Genomic DNA, 14026 nt, shown 5'->3' on the forward strand with positions numbered 1-14026 from the left:
CCTAAAATTTCTAAATAAAAGCAAAAGCAAGAAGAGGAACAAGTATAAAAGTAGAATAGAATCCTAAAATTTCTAAATAAAAGCAAAAGCAAGAAGAGGAACAAGTATAAAAGTAGAATAGAATCCTAAAATTTCTAAATAAAAGCAAAAGCAAGAAGAGGAACAAGTATAAAAGTAGAATAGAATCCTAAAATTTCTAGGTAAAAGCAAAAGCAAGAAGAGGAACAAGTATAAAAGTAGAATAGAATCCTAAAATTTCTAGGTAAAAGCAAAAGCAAGAAGAGGAACAAGTATAAAAGTAGAATAGAATCCTAAAATTTCTAAATAAAAGCAAAAGCAAGAAGAGGAACAAGTATAAAAGTAGAATAGAATCCTAAAATTTCTAAATAAAAGCAAAAGCAAGAAGAGGAACAAGTATAAAAGTAGAATAGAATCCTAAAATTTCTAAATAAAAGCAAAAGCAAGAAGAGGAACAAGTATAAAAGTAGAATAGAATCCTAAAATTTCTAGGTAAAAGCAAAAGCAAGAAGAGGAACAAGTATAAAAGTAGAATAGAATCCTAAAATTTCTAAATAAAAGCAAAAGCAAGAAGAGGAACAAGTATAAAAGTAGAATAGAATCCTAAAATTTCTAAATAAAAGCAAAAGCAAGAAGAGGAACAAGTATAAAAGTAGAATAGAATCCTAAAATTTCTAAATAAAAGCAAAAGCAAGAAGAGGAACAAGTATAAAAGTAGAATAGAATCCTAAAATTTCTAAATAAAAGCAAAAGCAAGAAGAGGAACAAGTATAAAAGTAGAATAGAATCCTAAAATTTCTAAATAAAAGCAAAAGCAAGAAGAGGAACAAGTATAAAAGTAGAATAGAATCCTAAAATTTCTAAATAAAAGCAAAAGCAAGAAGAGGAACAAGTATAAAAGTAGAATAGAATCCTAAAATTTCTAGGTAAAAGCAAAAGCAAGAAGAGGAACAAGTATAAAAGTAGAATAGAATCCTAAAATTTCTAAATAAAAGCAAAAGCAAGAAGAGGAACAAGTATAAAAGTAGAATAGAATCCTAAAATTTCTAAATAAAAGCAAAAGCAAGAAGAGGAACAAGTATAAAAGTAGAATAGAATCCTAAAATTTCTAGGTAAAAGCAAAAGCAAGAAGAGGAACAAGTATAAAAGTAGAATAGAATCCTAAAATTTCTAAATAAAAGCAAAAGCAAGAAGAGGAACAAGTATAAAAGTAGAATAGAATCCTAAAATTTCTAAATAAAAGCAAAAGCAAGAAGAGGAACAAGTATAAAAGTAGAATAGAATCCTAAAATTTCTAAATAAAAGCAAAAGCAAGAAGAGGAACAAGTATAAAAGTAGAATAGAATCCTAAAATTTCTAAATAAAAGCAAAAGCAAGAAGAGGAACAAGTATAAAAGTAGAATAGAATCCTAAAATTTCTAGGTAAAAGCAAAAGCAAGAAGAGGAACAAGTATAAAAGTAGAATAGAATCCTAAAATTTCTAAATAAAAGCAAAAGCAAGAAGAGGAACAAGTATAAAAGTAGAATAGAATCCTAAAATTTCTAAATAAAAGCAAAAGCAAGAAGAGGAACAAGTATAAAAGTAGAATAGAATCCTAAAATTTCTAAATAAAAGCAAAAGCAAGAAGAGGAACAAGTATAAAAGTAGAATAGAATCCTAAAATTTCTAAATAAAAGCAAAAGCAAGAAGAGGAACAAGTATAAAAGTAGAATAGAATCCTAAAATTTCTAAATAAAAGCAAAAGCAAGAAGAGGAACAAGTATAAAAGTAGAATAGAATCCTAAAATTTCTAAATAAAAGCAAAAGCAAGAAGAGGAACAAGTATAAAAGTAGAATAGAATCCTAAAATTTCTAAATAAAAGCAAAAGCAAGAAGAGGAACAAGTATAAAAGTAGAATAGAATCCTAAAATTTCTAAATAAAAGCAAAAGCAAGAAGAGGAACAAGTATAAAAGTAGAATAGAATCCTAAAATTTCTAGGTAAAAGCAAAAGCAAGAAGAGGAACAAGTATAAAAGTAGAATAGAATCCTAAAATTTCTAAATAAAAGCAAAAGCAAGAAGAGGAACAAGTATAAAAGTAGAATAGAATCCTAAAATTTCTAAATAAAAGCAAAAGCAAGAAGAGGAACAAGTATAAAAGTAGAATAGAATCCTAAAATTTCTAAATAAAAGCAAAAGCAAGAAGAGGAACAAGTATAAAAGTAGAATAGAATCCTAAAATTTCTAGGTAAAAGCAAAAGCAAGAAGAGGAACAAGTATAAAAGTAGAATAGAATCCTAAAATTTCTAGGTAAAAGCAAAAGCAAGAAGAGGAACAAGTATAAAAGTAGAATAGAATCCTAAAATTTCTAAATAAAAGCAAAAGCAAGAAGAGGAACAAGTATAAAAGTAGAATAGAATCCTAAAATTTCTAAATAAAAGCAAAAGCAAGAAGAGGAACAAGTATAAAAGTAGAATAGAATCCTAAAATTTCTAGGTAAAAGCAAAAGCAAGAAGAGGAACAAGTATAAAAGTAGAATAGAATCCTAAAATTTCTAAATAAAAGCAAAAGCAAGAAGAGGAACAAGTATAAAAGTAGAATAGAATCCTAAAATTTCTAAATAAAAGCAAAAGCAAGAAGAGGAACAAGTATAAAAGTAGAATAGAATCCTAAAATTTCTAAATAAAAGCAAAAGCAAGAAGAGGAACAAGTATAAAAGTAGAATAGAATCCTAAAATTTCTAAATAAAAGCAAAAGCAAGAAGAGGAACAAGTATAAAAGTAGAATAGAATCCTAAAATTTCTAAATAAAAGCAAAAGCAAGAAGAGGAACAAGTATAAAAGTAGAATAGAATCCTAAAATTTCTAAATAAAAGCAAAAGCAAGAAGAGGAACAAGTATAAAAGTAGAATAGAATCCTAAAATTTCTAGGTAAAAGCAAAAGCAAGAAGAGGAACAAGTATAAAAGTAGAATAGAATCCTAAAATTTCTAAATAAAAGCAAAAGCAAGAAGAGGAACAAGTATAAAAGTAGAATAGAATCCTAAAATTTCTAAATAAAAGCAAAAGCAAGAAGAGGAACAAGTATAAAAGTAGAATAGAATCCTAAAATTTCTAAATAAAAGCAAAAGCAAGAAGAGGAACAAGTATAAAAGTAGAATAGAATCCTAAAATTTCTAAATAAAAGCAAAAGGAAGAAGAGGAACAAGTATAAAAGTAGAATAGAATAGCTAAAATTTCTAAATAAAAGCAAAAGCAAGAAGAGGAACAAGTATAAAAGTAGAATAGAATCCTAAAATTTCTAAATAAAAGCAAAAGCAAGAAGAGGAACAAGTATAAAAGTAGAATAGAATCCTAAAATTTCTAAATAAAAGCAAAAGCAAGAAGAGGAACAAGTATAAAAGTAGAATAGAATCCTAAAATTTCTAGGTAAAAGCAAAAGCAAGAAGAGGAACAAGTATAAAAGTAGAATAGAATCCTAAAATTTCTAAATAAAAGCAAAAGCAAGAAGAGGAACAAGTATAAAAGTAGAATAGAATCCTAAAATTTCTAAATAAAAGCAAAAGCAAGAAGAGGAACAAGTATAAAAGTAGAATAGAATCCTAAAATTTCTAGGTAAAAGCAAAAGCAAGAAGAGGAACAAGTATAAAAGTAGAATAGAATCCTAAAATTTCTAAATAAAAGCAAAAGCAAGAAGAGGAACAAGTATAAAAGTAGAATAGAATCCTAAAATTTCTAAATAAAAGCAAAAGCAAGAAGAGGAACAAGTATAAAAGTAGAATAGAATCCTAAAATTTCTAAATAAAAGCAAAAGCAAGAAGAGGAACAAGTATAAAAGTAGAATAGAATCCTAAAATTTCTAAATAAAAGCAAAAGCAAGAAGAGGAACAAGTATAAAAGTAGAATAGAATCCTAAAATTTCTAAATAAAAGCAAAAGCAAGAAGAGGAACAAGTATAAAAGTAGAATAGAATCCTAAAATTTCTAGGTAAAAGCAAAAGCAAGAAGAGGAACAAGTATAAAAGTAGAATAGAATCCTAAAATTTCTAGGTAAAAGCAAAAGCAAGAAGAGGAACAAGTATAAAAGTAGAATAGAATCCTAAAATTTCTAAATAAAAGCAAAAGCAAGAAGAGGAACAAGTATAAAAGTAGAATAGAATCCTAAAATTTCTAAATAAAAGCAAAAGCAAGAAGAGGAACAAGTATAAAAGTAGAATAGAATCCTAAAATTTCTAGGTAAAAGCAAAAGCAAGAAGAGGAACAAGTATAAAAGTAGAATAGAATCCTAAAATTTCTAAATAAAAGCAAAAGCAAGAAGAGGAACAAGTATAAAAGTAGAATAGAATCCTAAAATTTCTAAATAAAAGCAAAAGCAAGAAGAGGAACAAGTATAAAAGTAGAATAGAATCCTAAAATTTCTAAATAAAAGCAAAAGCAAGAAGAGGAACAAGTATAAAAGTAGAATAGAATCCTAAAATTTCTAGGTAAAAGCAAAAGCAAGAAGAGGAACAAGTATAAAAGTAGAATAGAATCCTAAAATTTCTAAATAAAAGCAAAAGCAAGAAGAGGAACAAGTATAAAAGTAGAATAGAATCCTAAAATTTCTAAATAAAAGCAAAAGCAAGAAGAGGAACAAGTATAAAAGTAGAATAGAATCCTAAAATTTCTAAATAAAAGCAAAAGCAAGAAGAGGAACAAGTATAAAAGTAGAATAGAATCCTAAAATTTCTAAATAAAAGCAAAAGCAAGAAGAGGAACAAGTATAAAAGTAGAATAGAATCCTAAAATTTCTAAATAAAAGCAAAAGCAAGAAGAGGAACAAGTATAAAAGTAGAATAGAATCCTAAAATTTCTAAATAAAAGCAAAAGCAAGAAGAGGAACAAGTATAAAAGTAGAATAGAATCCTAAAATTTCTAGGTAAAAGCAAAAGCAAGAAGAGGAACAAGTATAAAAGTAGAATAGAATCCTAAAATTTCTAGGTAAAAGCAAAAGCAAGAAGAGGAACAAGTATAAAAGTAGAATAGAATCCTAAAATTTCTAAATAAAAGCAAAAGCAAGAAGAGGAACAAGTATAAAAGTAGAATAGAATCCTAAAATTTCTAAATAAAAGCAAAAGCAAGAAGAGGAACAAGTATAAAAGTAGAATAGAATCCTAAAATTTCTAAATAAAAGCAAAAGCAAGAAGAGGAACAAGTATAAAAGTAGAATAGAATCCTAAAATTTCTAGGTAAAAGCAAAAGCAAGAAGAGGAACAAGTATAAAAGTAGAATAGAATCCTAAAATTTCTAAATAAAAGCAAAAGCAAGAAGAGGAACAAGTATAAAAGTAGAATAGAATCCTAAAATTTCTAAATAAAAGCAAAAGCAAGAAGAGGAACAAGTATAAAAGTAGAATAGAATCCTAAAATTTCTAAATAAAAGCAAAAGCAAGAAGAGGAACAAGTATAAAAGTAGAATAGAATCCTAAAATTTCTAAATAAAAGCAAAAGCAAGAAGAGGAACAAGTATAAAAGTAGAATAGAATCCTAAAATTTCTAAATAAAAGCAAAAGCAAGAAGAGGAACAAGTATAAAAGTAGAATAGAATCCTAAAATTTCTAAATAAAAGCAAAAGCAAGAAGAGGAACAAGTATAAAAGTAGAATAGAATCCTAAAATTTCTAAATAAAAGCAAAAGCAAGAAGAGGAACAAGTATAAAAGTAGAATAGAATCCTAAAATTTCTAAATAAAAGCAAAAGCAAGAAGAGGAACAAGTATAAAAGTAGAATAGAATCCTAAAATTTCTAAATAAAAGCAAAAGCAAGAAGAGGAACAAGTATAAAAGTAGAATAGAATCCTAAAATTTCTAAATAAAAGCAAAAGCAAGAAGAGGAACAAGTATAAAAGTAGAATAGAATCCTAAAATTTCTAAATAAAAGCAAAAGCAAGAAGAGGAACAAGTATAAAAGTAGAATAGAATCCTAAAATTTCTAAATAAAAGCAAAAGCAAGAAGAGGAACAAGTATAAAAGTAGAATAGAATCCTAAAATTTCTAAATAAAAGCAAAAGCAAGAAGAGGAACAAGTATAAAAGTAGAATAGAATCCTAAAATTTCTAAATAAAAGCAAAAGGAAGAAGAGGAACAAGTATAAAAGTAGAATAGAATCCTAAAATTTCTAAATAAAAGCAAAAGGAAGAAGAGGAACAAGTATAAAAGTAGAATAGAATCCTAAAATTTCTAAATAAAAGCAAAAGCAAGAAGAGGAACAAGTATAAAAGTAGAATAGAATCCTAAAATTTCTAAATAAAAGCAAAAGGAAGAAGAGGAACAAGTATAAAAGTAGAATAGAATCCTAAAATTTCTAAATAAAAGCAAAAGCAAGAAGAGGAACAAGTATAAAAGTAGAATAGAATCCTAAAATTTTTAAATAAAAGCAAAAGCAAGAAGAGGAACAAGTATAAAAGTAGAATAGAATCCTAAAATTTCTAAATAAAAGCAAAAGCAAGAAGAGGAACAAGTATAAAAGTAGAATAGAATCCTAAAATTTCTAAATAAAAGCAAAAGCAAGAAGAGGAACAAGTATAAAAGTAGAATAGAATCCTAAAATTTCTAGGTAAAAGCAAAAGCAAGAAGAGGAACAAGTATAAAAGTAGAATAGAATCCTAAAATTTCTAAATAAAAGCAAAAGCAAGAAGAGGAACAAGTATAAAAGTAGAATAGAATCCTAAAATTTCTAAATAAAAGCAAAAGCAAGAAGAGGAACAAGTATAAAAGTAGAATAGAATCCTAAAATTTCTAAATAAAAGCAAAAGGAAGAAGAGGAACAAGTATAAAAGTAGAATAGAATCCTAAAATTTCTAAATAAAAGCAAAAGCAAGAAGAGGAACAAGTATAAAAGTAGAATAGAATCCTAAAATTTCTAAATAAAAGCAAAAGCAAGAAGAGGAACAAGTATAAAAGTAGAATAGAATCCTAAAATTTCTAAATAAAAGCAAAAGCAAGAAGAGGAACAAGTATAAAAGTAGAATAGAATCCTAAAATTTCTAAATAAAAGCAAAAGCAAGAAGAGGAACAAGTATAAAAGTAGAATAGAATCCTAAAATTTCTAAATAAAAGCAAAAGCAAGAAGAGGAACAAGTATAAAAGTAGAATAGAATCCTAAAATTTTTAAATAAAAGCAAAAGCAAGAAGAGGAACAAGTATAAAAGTAGAATAGAATCCTAAAATTTCTAAATAAAAGCAAAAGCAAGAAGAGGAACAAGTATAAAAGTAGAATAGAATCCTAAAATTTCTAAATAAAAGCAAAAGCAAGAAGAGGAACAAGTATAAAAGTAGAATAGAATCCTAAAATTTCTAGGTAAAAGCAAAAGCAAGAAGAGGAACAAGTATAAAAGTAGAATAGAATCCTAAAATTTCTAAATAAAAGCAAAAGCAAGAAGAGGAACAAGTATAAAAGTAGAATAGAATCCTAAAATTTCTAAATAAAAGCAAAAGCAAGAAGAGGAACAAGTATAAAAGTAGAATAGAATCCTAAAATTTCTAAATAAAAGCAAAAGGAAGAAGAGGAACAAGTATAAAAGTAGAATAGAATCCTAAAATTTCTAAATAAAAGCAAAAGCAAGAAGAGGAACAAGTATAAAAGTAGAATAGAATCCTAAAATTTCTAAATAAAAGCAAAAGCAAGAAGAGGAACAAGTAAAAAAGTAGAATAGAATCCTAAAATTTCTAGGTAAAAAAATCTCGTTCATTAGTATTCAATAATTAATAATCATCCTGTAAACAAATCTCGTTCATTAGAATCCTAAAATTTCTAAATAAAAGCAAAAGCAAGAAGAGGAACAAGTATAAAAGTAGAATAGAATCCTAAAATTTCTAAATAAAAGCAAAAGGAAGAAGAGGAACAAGTATAAAAGTAGAATAGAATCCTAAAATTTCTAAATAAAAGCAAAAGCAAGAAGAGGAACAAGTATAAAAGTAGAATAGAATCCTAAAATTTCTAAATAAAAGCAAAAGCAAGAAGAGGAACAAGTAAAAAAGTAGAATAGAATCCTAAAATTTCTAGGTAAAAAAATCTCGTTCATTAGTATTCAATAATTAATAATCATCCTGTAAACAAATCTCGTTCATTAGAATCCTAAAATTTCTAAATAAAAGCAAAAGGAAGAAGAGGAACAAGTATAAAAGTAGAATAGAATCCTAAAATTTCTAAATAAAAGCAAAAGCAAGAAGAGGAACAAGTATAAAAGTAGAATAGAATCCTAAAATTTCTAAATAAAAGCAAAAGCAAGAAGAGGAACAAGTATAAAAGTAGAATAGAATCCTAAAATTTCTAAATAAAAGCAAAAGCAAGAAGAGGAACAAGTATAAAAGTAGAATAGAATCCTAAAATTTCTAAATAAAAGCAAAAGCAAGAAGAGGAACAAGTATAAAAGTAGAATAGAATCCTAAAATTTCTAAATAAAAGCAAAAGCAAGAAGAGGAACAAGTATAAAAGTAGAATAGAATCCTAAAATTTCTAAATAAAAGCAAAAGCAAGAAGAGGAACAAGTATAAAAGTAGAATAGAATCCTAAAATTTCTAAATAAAAGCAAAAGCAAGAAGAGGAACAAGTATAAAAGTAGAATAGAATCCTAAAATTTCTAAATAAAAGCAAAAGCAAGAAGAGGAACAAGTATAAAAGTAGAATAGAATCCTAAAATTTCTAAACAAAACCAAAAGCAAGAAGAGGAACAAGTATAAAAGTAGAATAGAATCCTAAAATTTCTTGGTAAAAAAATCTCGTTCATTAGTATTCAATAATTAATAATCATCCTGTAAACAAATCTCGTTCATTAGAATCCTAAAATTTCTAAATAAAAGCAAAAGGAAGAAGAGGAACAAGTATAAAAGTAGAATAGAATCCTAAAATTTCTAAATAAAAGCAAAAGCAAGAAGAGGAACAAGTATAAAAGTAGAATAGAATCCTAAAATTTCTAAATAAAAGCAAAAGCAAGAAGAGGAACAAGTATAAAAGTAGAATAGAATCCTAAAATTTCTAAATAAAAGCAAAAGCAAGAAGAGGAACAAGTATAAAAGTAGAATAGAATCCTAAAATTTCTAAATAAAAGCAAAAGCAAGAAGAGGAACAAGTATAAAAGTAGAATAGAATCCTAAAATTTCTAAATAAAAGCAAAAGCAAGAAGAGGAACAAGTATAAAAGTAGAATAGAATCCTAAAATTTCTAAATAAAAGCAAAAGCAAGAAGAGGAACAAGTATAAAAGTAGAATAGAATCCTAAAATTTCTAAATAAAAGCAAAAGCAAGAAGAGGAACAAGTATAAAAGTAGAATAGAATCCTAAAATTTCTAAATAAAAGCAAAAGCAAGAAGAGGAACAAGTATAAAAGTAGAATAGAATCCTAAAATTTCTAGGTAAAAAAATCTCGTTCATTAGTATTCAATAATTAATAATCATCCTGTAAACAAATCTCGTTCATTAGAATCCTAAAATTTCTAAATAAAAGCAAAAGCAAGAAGAGGAACAAGTATAAAAGTAGAATAGAATCCTAAAATTTCTAAATAAAAGCAAAAGCAAGAAGAGGAACAAGTATAAAAGTAGAATAGAATCCTAAAATTTCTAAATAAAAGCAAAAGCAAGAAGAGGAACAAGTATAAAAGTAGAATAGAATCCTAAAATTTCTAAATAAAAGCAAAAGCAAGAAGAGGAACAAGTATAAAAGTAGAATAGAATCCTAAAATTTCTAAATAAAAGCAAAAGCAAGAAGAGGAACAAGTATAAAAGTAGAATAGAATCCTAAAATTTCTAAATAAAAGCAAAAGCAAGAAGAGGAACAAGTATAAAAGTAGAATAGAATCCTAAAATTTCTAAATAAAAGCAAAAGCAAGAAGAGGAACAAGTATAAAAGTAGAATAGAATCCTAAAATTTCTAAATAAAAGCAAAAGCAAGAAGAGGAACAAGTATAAAAGTAGAATAGAATCCTAAAATTTCTAAATAAAAGCAAAAGCAAGAAGAGGAACAAGTATAAAAGTAGAATAGAATCCTAAAATTTCTAAATAAAAGCAAAAGCAAGAAGAGGAACAAGTATAAAAGTAGAATAGAATCCTAAAATTTCTAAATAAAAGCAAAAGCAAGAAGAGGAACAAGTATAAAAGTAGAATAGAATCCTAAAATTTCTAAATAAAAGCAAAAGCAAGAAGAGGAACAAGTATAAAAGTAGAATAGAATCCTAAAATTTCTAAATAAAAGCAAAAGCAAGAAGAGGAACAAGTATAAAAGTAGAATAGAATCCTAAAATTTCTTGGTAAAAAAATCTCGTTCATTAGTATTCAATAATTAATAATCATCCTGTAAACAAATCTCGTTCATTAGAATCCTAAAATTTCTAAATAAAAGCAAAAGCAAGAAGAGGAACAAGTATAAAAGTAGAATAGAATCCTAAAATTTCTAAATAAAAGCAAAAGCAAGAAGAGGAACAAGTATAAAAGTAGAATAGAATCCTAAAATTTCTAAATAAAAGCAAAAGCAAGAAGAGGAACAAGTATAAAAGTAGAATAGAATCCTAAAATTTCTAAATAAAAGCAAAAGCAAGAAGAGGAACAAGTATAAAAGTAGAATAGAATCCTAAAATTTCTAAATAAAAGCAAAAGCAAGAAGAGGAACAAGTATAAAAGTAGAATAGAATCCTAAAATTTCTAAATAAAAGCAAAAGCAAGAAGAGGAACAAGTATAAAAGTAGAATAGAATCCTAAAATTTCTAAATAAAAGCAAAAGCAAGAAGAGGAACAAGTATAAAAGTAGAATAGAATCCTAAAATTTCTAAATAAAAGCAAAAGCAAGAAGAGGAACAAGTATAAAAGTAGAATAGAATCCTAAAATTTCTTGGTAAAAAAATCTCGTTCATTAGTATTCAATAATTAATAATCATCCTGTAAACAAATCTCGTTCATTAGAATCCTAAAATTTCTAAATAAAAGCAAAAGCAAGAAGAGGAACAAGTATAAAAGTAGAATAGAATCCTAAAATTTCTAAATAAAAGCAAAAGCAAGAAGAGGAACAAGTATAAAAGTAGAATAGAATCCTAAAATTTCTAAATAAAAGCAAAAGCAAGAAGAGGAACAAGTATAAAAGTAGAATAGAATCCTAAAATTTCTAAATAAAAGCAAAAGCAAGAAGAGGAACAAGTATAAAAGTAGAATAGAATCCTAAAATTTCTAAATAAAAGCAAAAGCAAGAAGAGGAACAAGTATAAAAGTAGAATAGAATCCTAAAATTTCTAAATAAAAGCAAAAGCAAGAAGAGGAACAAGTATAAAAGTAGAATAGAATCCTAAAATTTCTAAATAAAAGCAAAAGCAAGAAGAGGAACAAGTATAAAAGTAGAATAGAATCCTAAAATTTCTAAATAAAAGCAAAAGCAAGAAGAGGAACAAGTATAAAAGTAGAATAGAATCCTAAAATTTCTAAATAAAAGCAAAAGCAAGAAGAGGAACAAGTATAAAAGTAGAATAGAATCCTAAAATTTCTAAATAAAAGCAAAAGCAAGAAGAGGAACAAGTATAAAAGTAGAATAGAATCCTAAAATTTCTAGGTAAAAGCAAAAGCAAGAAGAGGAACAAGTATAAAAGTAGAATAGAATCCTAAAATTTCTAAATAAAAGCAAAAGCAAGAAGAGGAACAAGTATAAAAGTAGAATAGAATCCTAAAATTTCTAAATAAAAGCAAAAGCAAGAAGAGGAACAAGTATAAAAGTAGAATAGAATCCTAAAATTTCTAAATAAAAGCAAAAGCAAGAAGAGGAACAAGTATAAAAGTAGAATAGAATCCTAAAATTTCTAAATAAAAGCAAAAGCAAGAAGAGGAACAAGTATAAAAGTAGAATAGAATCCTAAAATTTCTTGGTAAAAAAATCTCGTTCATTAGTATTCAATAATTAATAATCATCCTGTAAACAAATCTCGTTCATTAGAATCCTAAAATTTCTAAATAAAAGCAAAAGCAAGAAGAGGAACAAGTATAAAAGTAGAATAGAATCCTAAAATTTCTAAATAAAAGCAAAAGCAAGAAGAGGAACAAGTATAAAAGTAGAATAGAATCCTAAAATTTCTAAATAAAAGCAAAAGCAAGAAGAGGAACAAGTATAAAAGTAGAATAGAATCCTAAAATTTCTAAATAAAAGCAAAAGCAAGAAGAGGAACAAGTATAAAAGTAGAATAGAATCCTAAAATTTCTAAATAAAAGCAAAAGCAAGAAGAGGAACAAGTATAAAAGTAGAATAGAATCCTAAAATTTCTAAATAAAAGCAAAAGCAAGAAGAGGAACAAGTATAAAAGTAGAATAGAATCCTAAAATTTCTAAATAAAAGCAAAAGCAAGAAGAGGAACAAGTATAAAAGTAGAATAGAATCCTAAAATTTCTAAATAAAAGCAAAAGCAAGAAGAGGAACAAGTATAAAAGTAGAATAGAATCCTAAAATTTCTAAATAAAAGCAAAAGCAAGAAGAGGAACAAGTATAAAAGTAGAATAGAATCCTAAAATTTCTAAATAAAAGCAAAAGCAAGAAGAGGAACAAGTATAAAAGTAGAATAGAATCCTAAAATTTCTAGGTAAAAGCAAAAGCAAGAAGAGGAACAAGTATAAAAGTAGAATAGAATCCTAAAATTTCTAAATAAAAGCAAAAGCAAGAAGAGGAACAAGTATAAAAGTAGAATAGAATCCTAAAATTTCTAAATAAAAGCAAAAGCAAGAAGAGGAACAAGTATAAAAGTAGAATAGAATCCTAAAATTTCTAGGTAAAAGCAAAAGCAAGAAGAGGAACAAGTATAAAAGTAGAATAGAATCCTAAAATTTCTAAATAAAAGCAAAAGCAAGAAGAGGAACAAGTATAAAAGTAGAATAGAATCCTAAAATTTCTAGGTAAAAGCAAAAGCAAGAAGAGGAACAAGTATAAAAGTAGAATAGAATCCTAAAATTTCTAAATAAAAGCAAAAGGAAGAAGAGGAACAAGTATAAAAGTAGAATAGAATCCTAAAATTTCTAAATAAAAGCAAAAGCAAGAAGAGGAACAAGTATAAAAGTAGAATAGAATCCTAAAATTTCTAAATAAAAGCAAAAGCAAGAAGAGGAACAAGTATAAAAGTAGAATAGAATCCTAAAATTTCTAAATAAAAGCAAAAGGAAGAAGAGGAACAAGTATAAAAGTAGAATAGAATCCTAAAATTTCTAAATAAAAGCAAAAGCAAGAAGAGGAACAAGTATAAAAGTAGAATAGAATCCTAAAATTTCTAAATAAAAGCAAAAGCAAGAAGAGGAACAAGTATAAAAGTAGAATAGAATCCTAAAATTTCTAAATAAAAGCAAAAGCAAGAAGAGGAACAAGTATAAAAGTAGAATAGAATCCTAAAATTTCTAGGTAAAAGCAAAAGCAAGAAGAGGAACAAGTATAAAAGTAGAATAGAATCCTAAAATTTCTAAATAAAAGCAAAAGGAAGAAGAGGAACAAGTATAAAAGTAGAATAGAATCCTAAAATTTCTAAATAAAAGCAAAAGCAAGAAGAGGAACAAGTATAAAAGTAGAATAGAATCCTAAAATTTCTAAATAAAAGCAAAAGCAAGAAGAGGAACAAGTATAAAAGTAGAATAGAATCCTAAAATTTCTAAATAAAAGCAAAAGGAAGAAGAGGAACAAGTATAAAAGTAGAATAGAATCCTAAAATTTCTAAATAAAAGCAAAAGCAAGAAGAGGAACAAGTATAAAAGTAGAATAGAATCCTAAAATTTCTAAATAAAAGCAAAAGCAAGAAGAGGAACAAGTATAAAAGTAGAATAGAATCCTAAAATTTCTAAATAAAAGCAAAAGCAAGAAGAGGAACAAGTATAAAAGTAGAATAGAATCCTAAAATTTCTAAATAAAAGCAAAAGCAAGAAGAGGAACAAGTATAAAAGTAGAATAGAATCCTAAAATTTCTAAATAAAAGCAAAAGCAAGAAGAGGAACAAGTATAAAAGTAGAATAGAATCCTAAAATTTCTAGGTAAAAGCAAAAGCAAGAAGAGGA

Source organism: Euprymna scolopes, chromosome 46, assembly GCF_053919585.1.
Source record: "Euprymna scolopes isolate OS-2025 chromosome 46, ASM5391958v1, whole genome shotgun sequence".
NCBI classification, from domain to species: Eukaryota; Metazoa; Mollusca; class Cephalopoda; order Sepiida; family Sepiolidae; genus Euprymna; species Euprymna scolopes.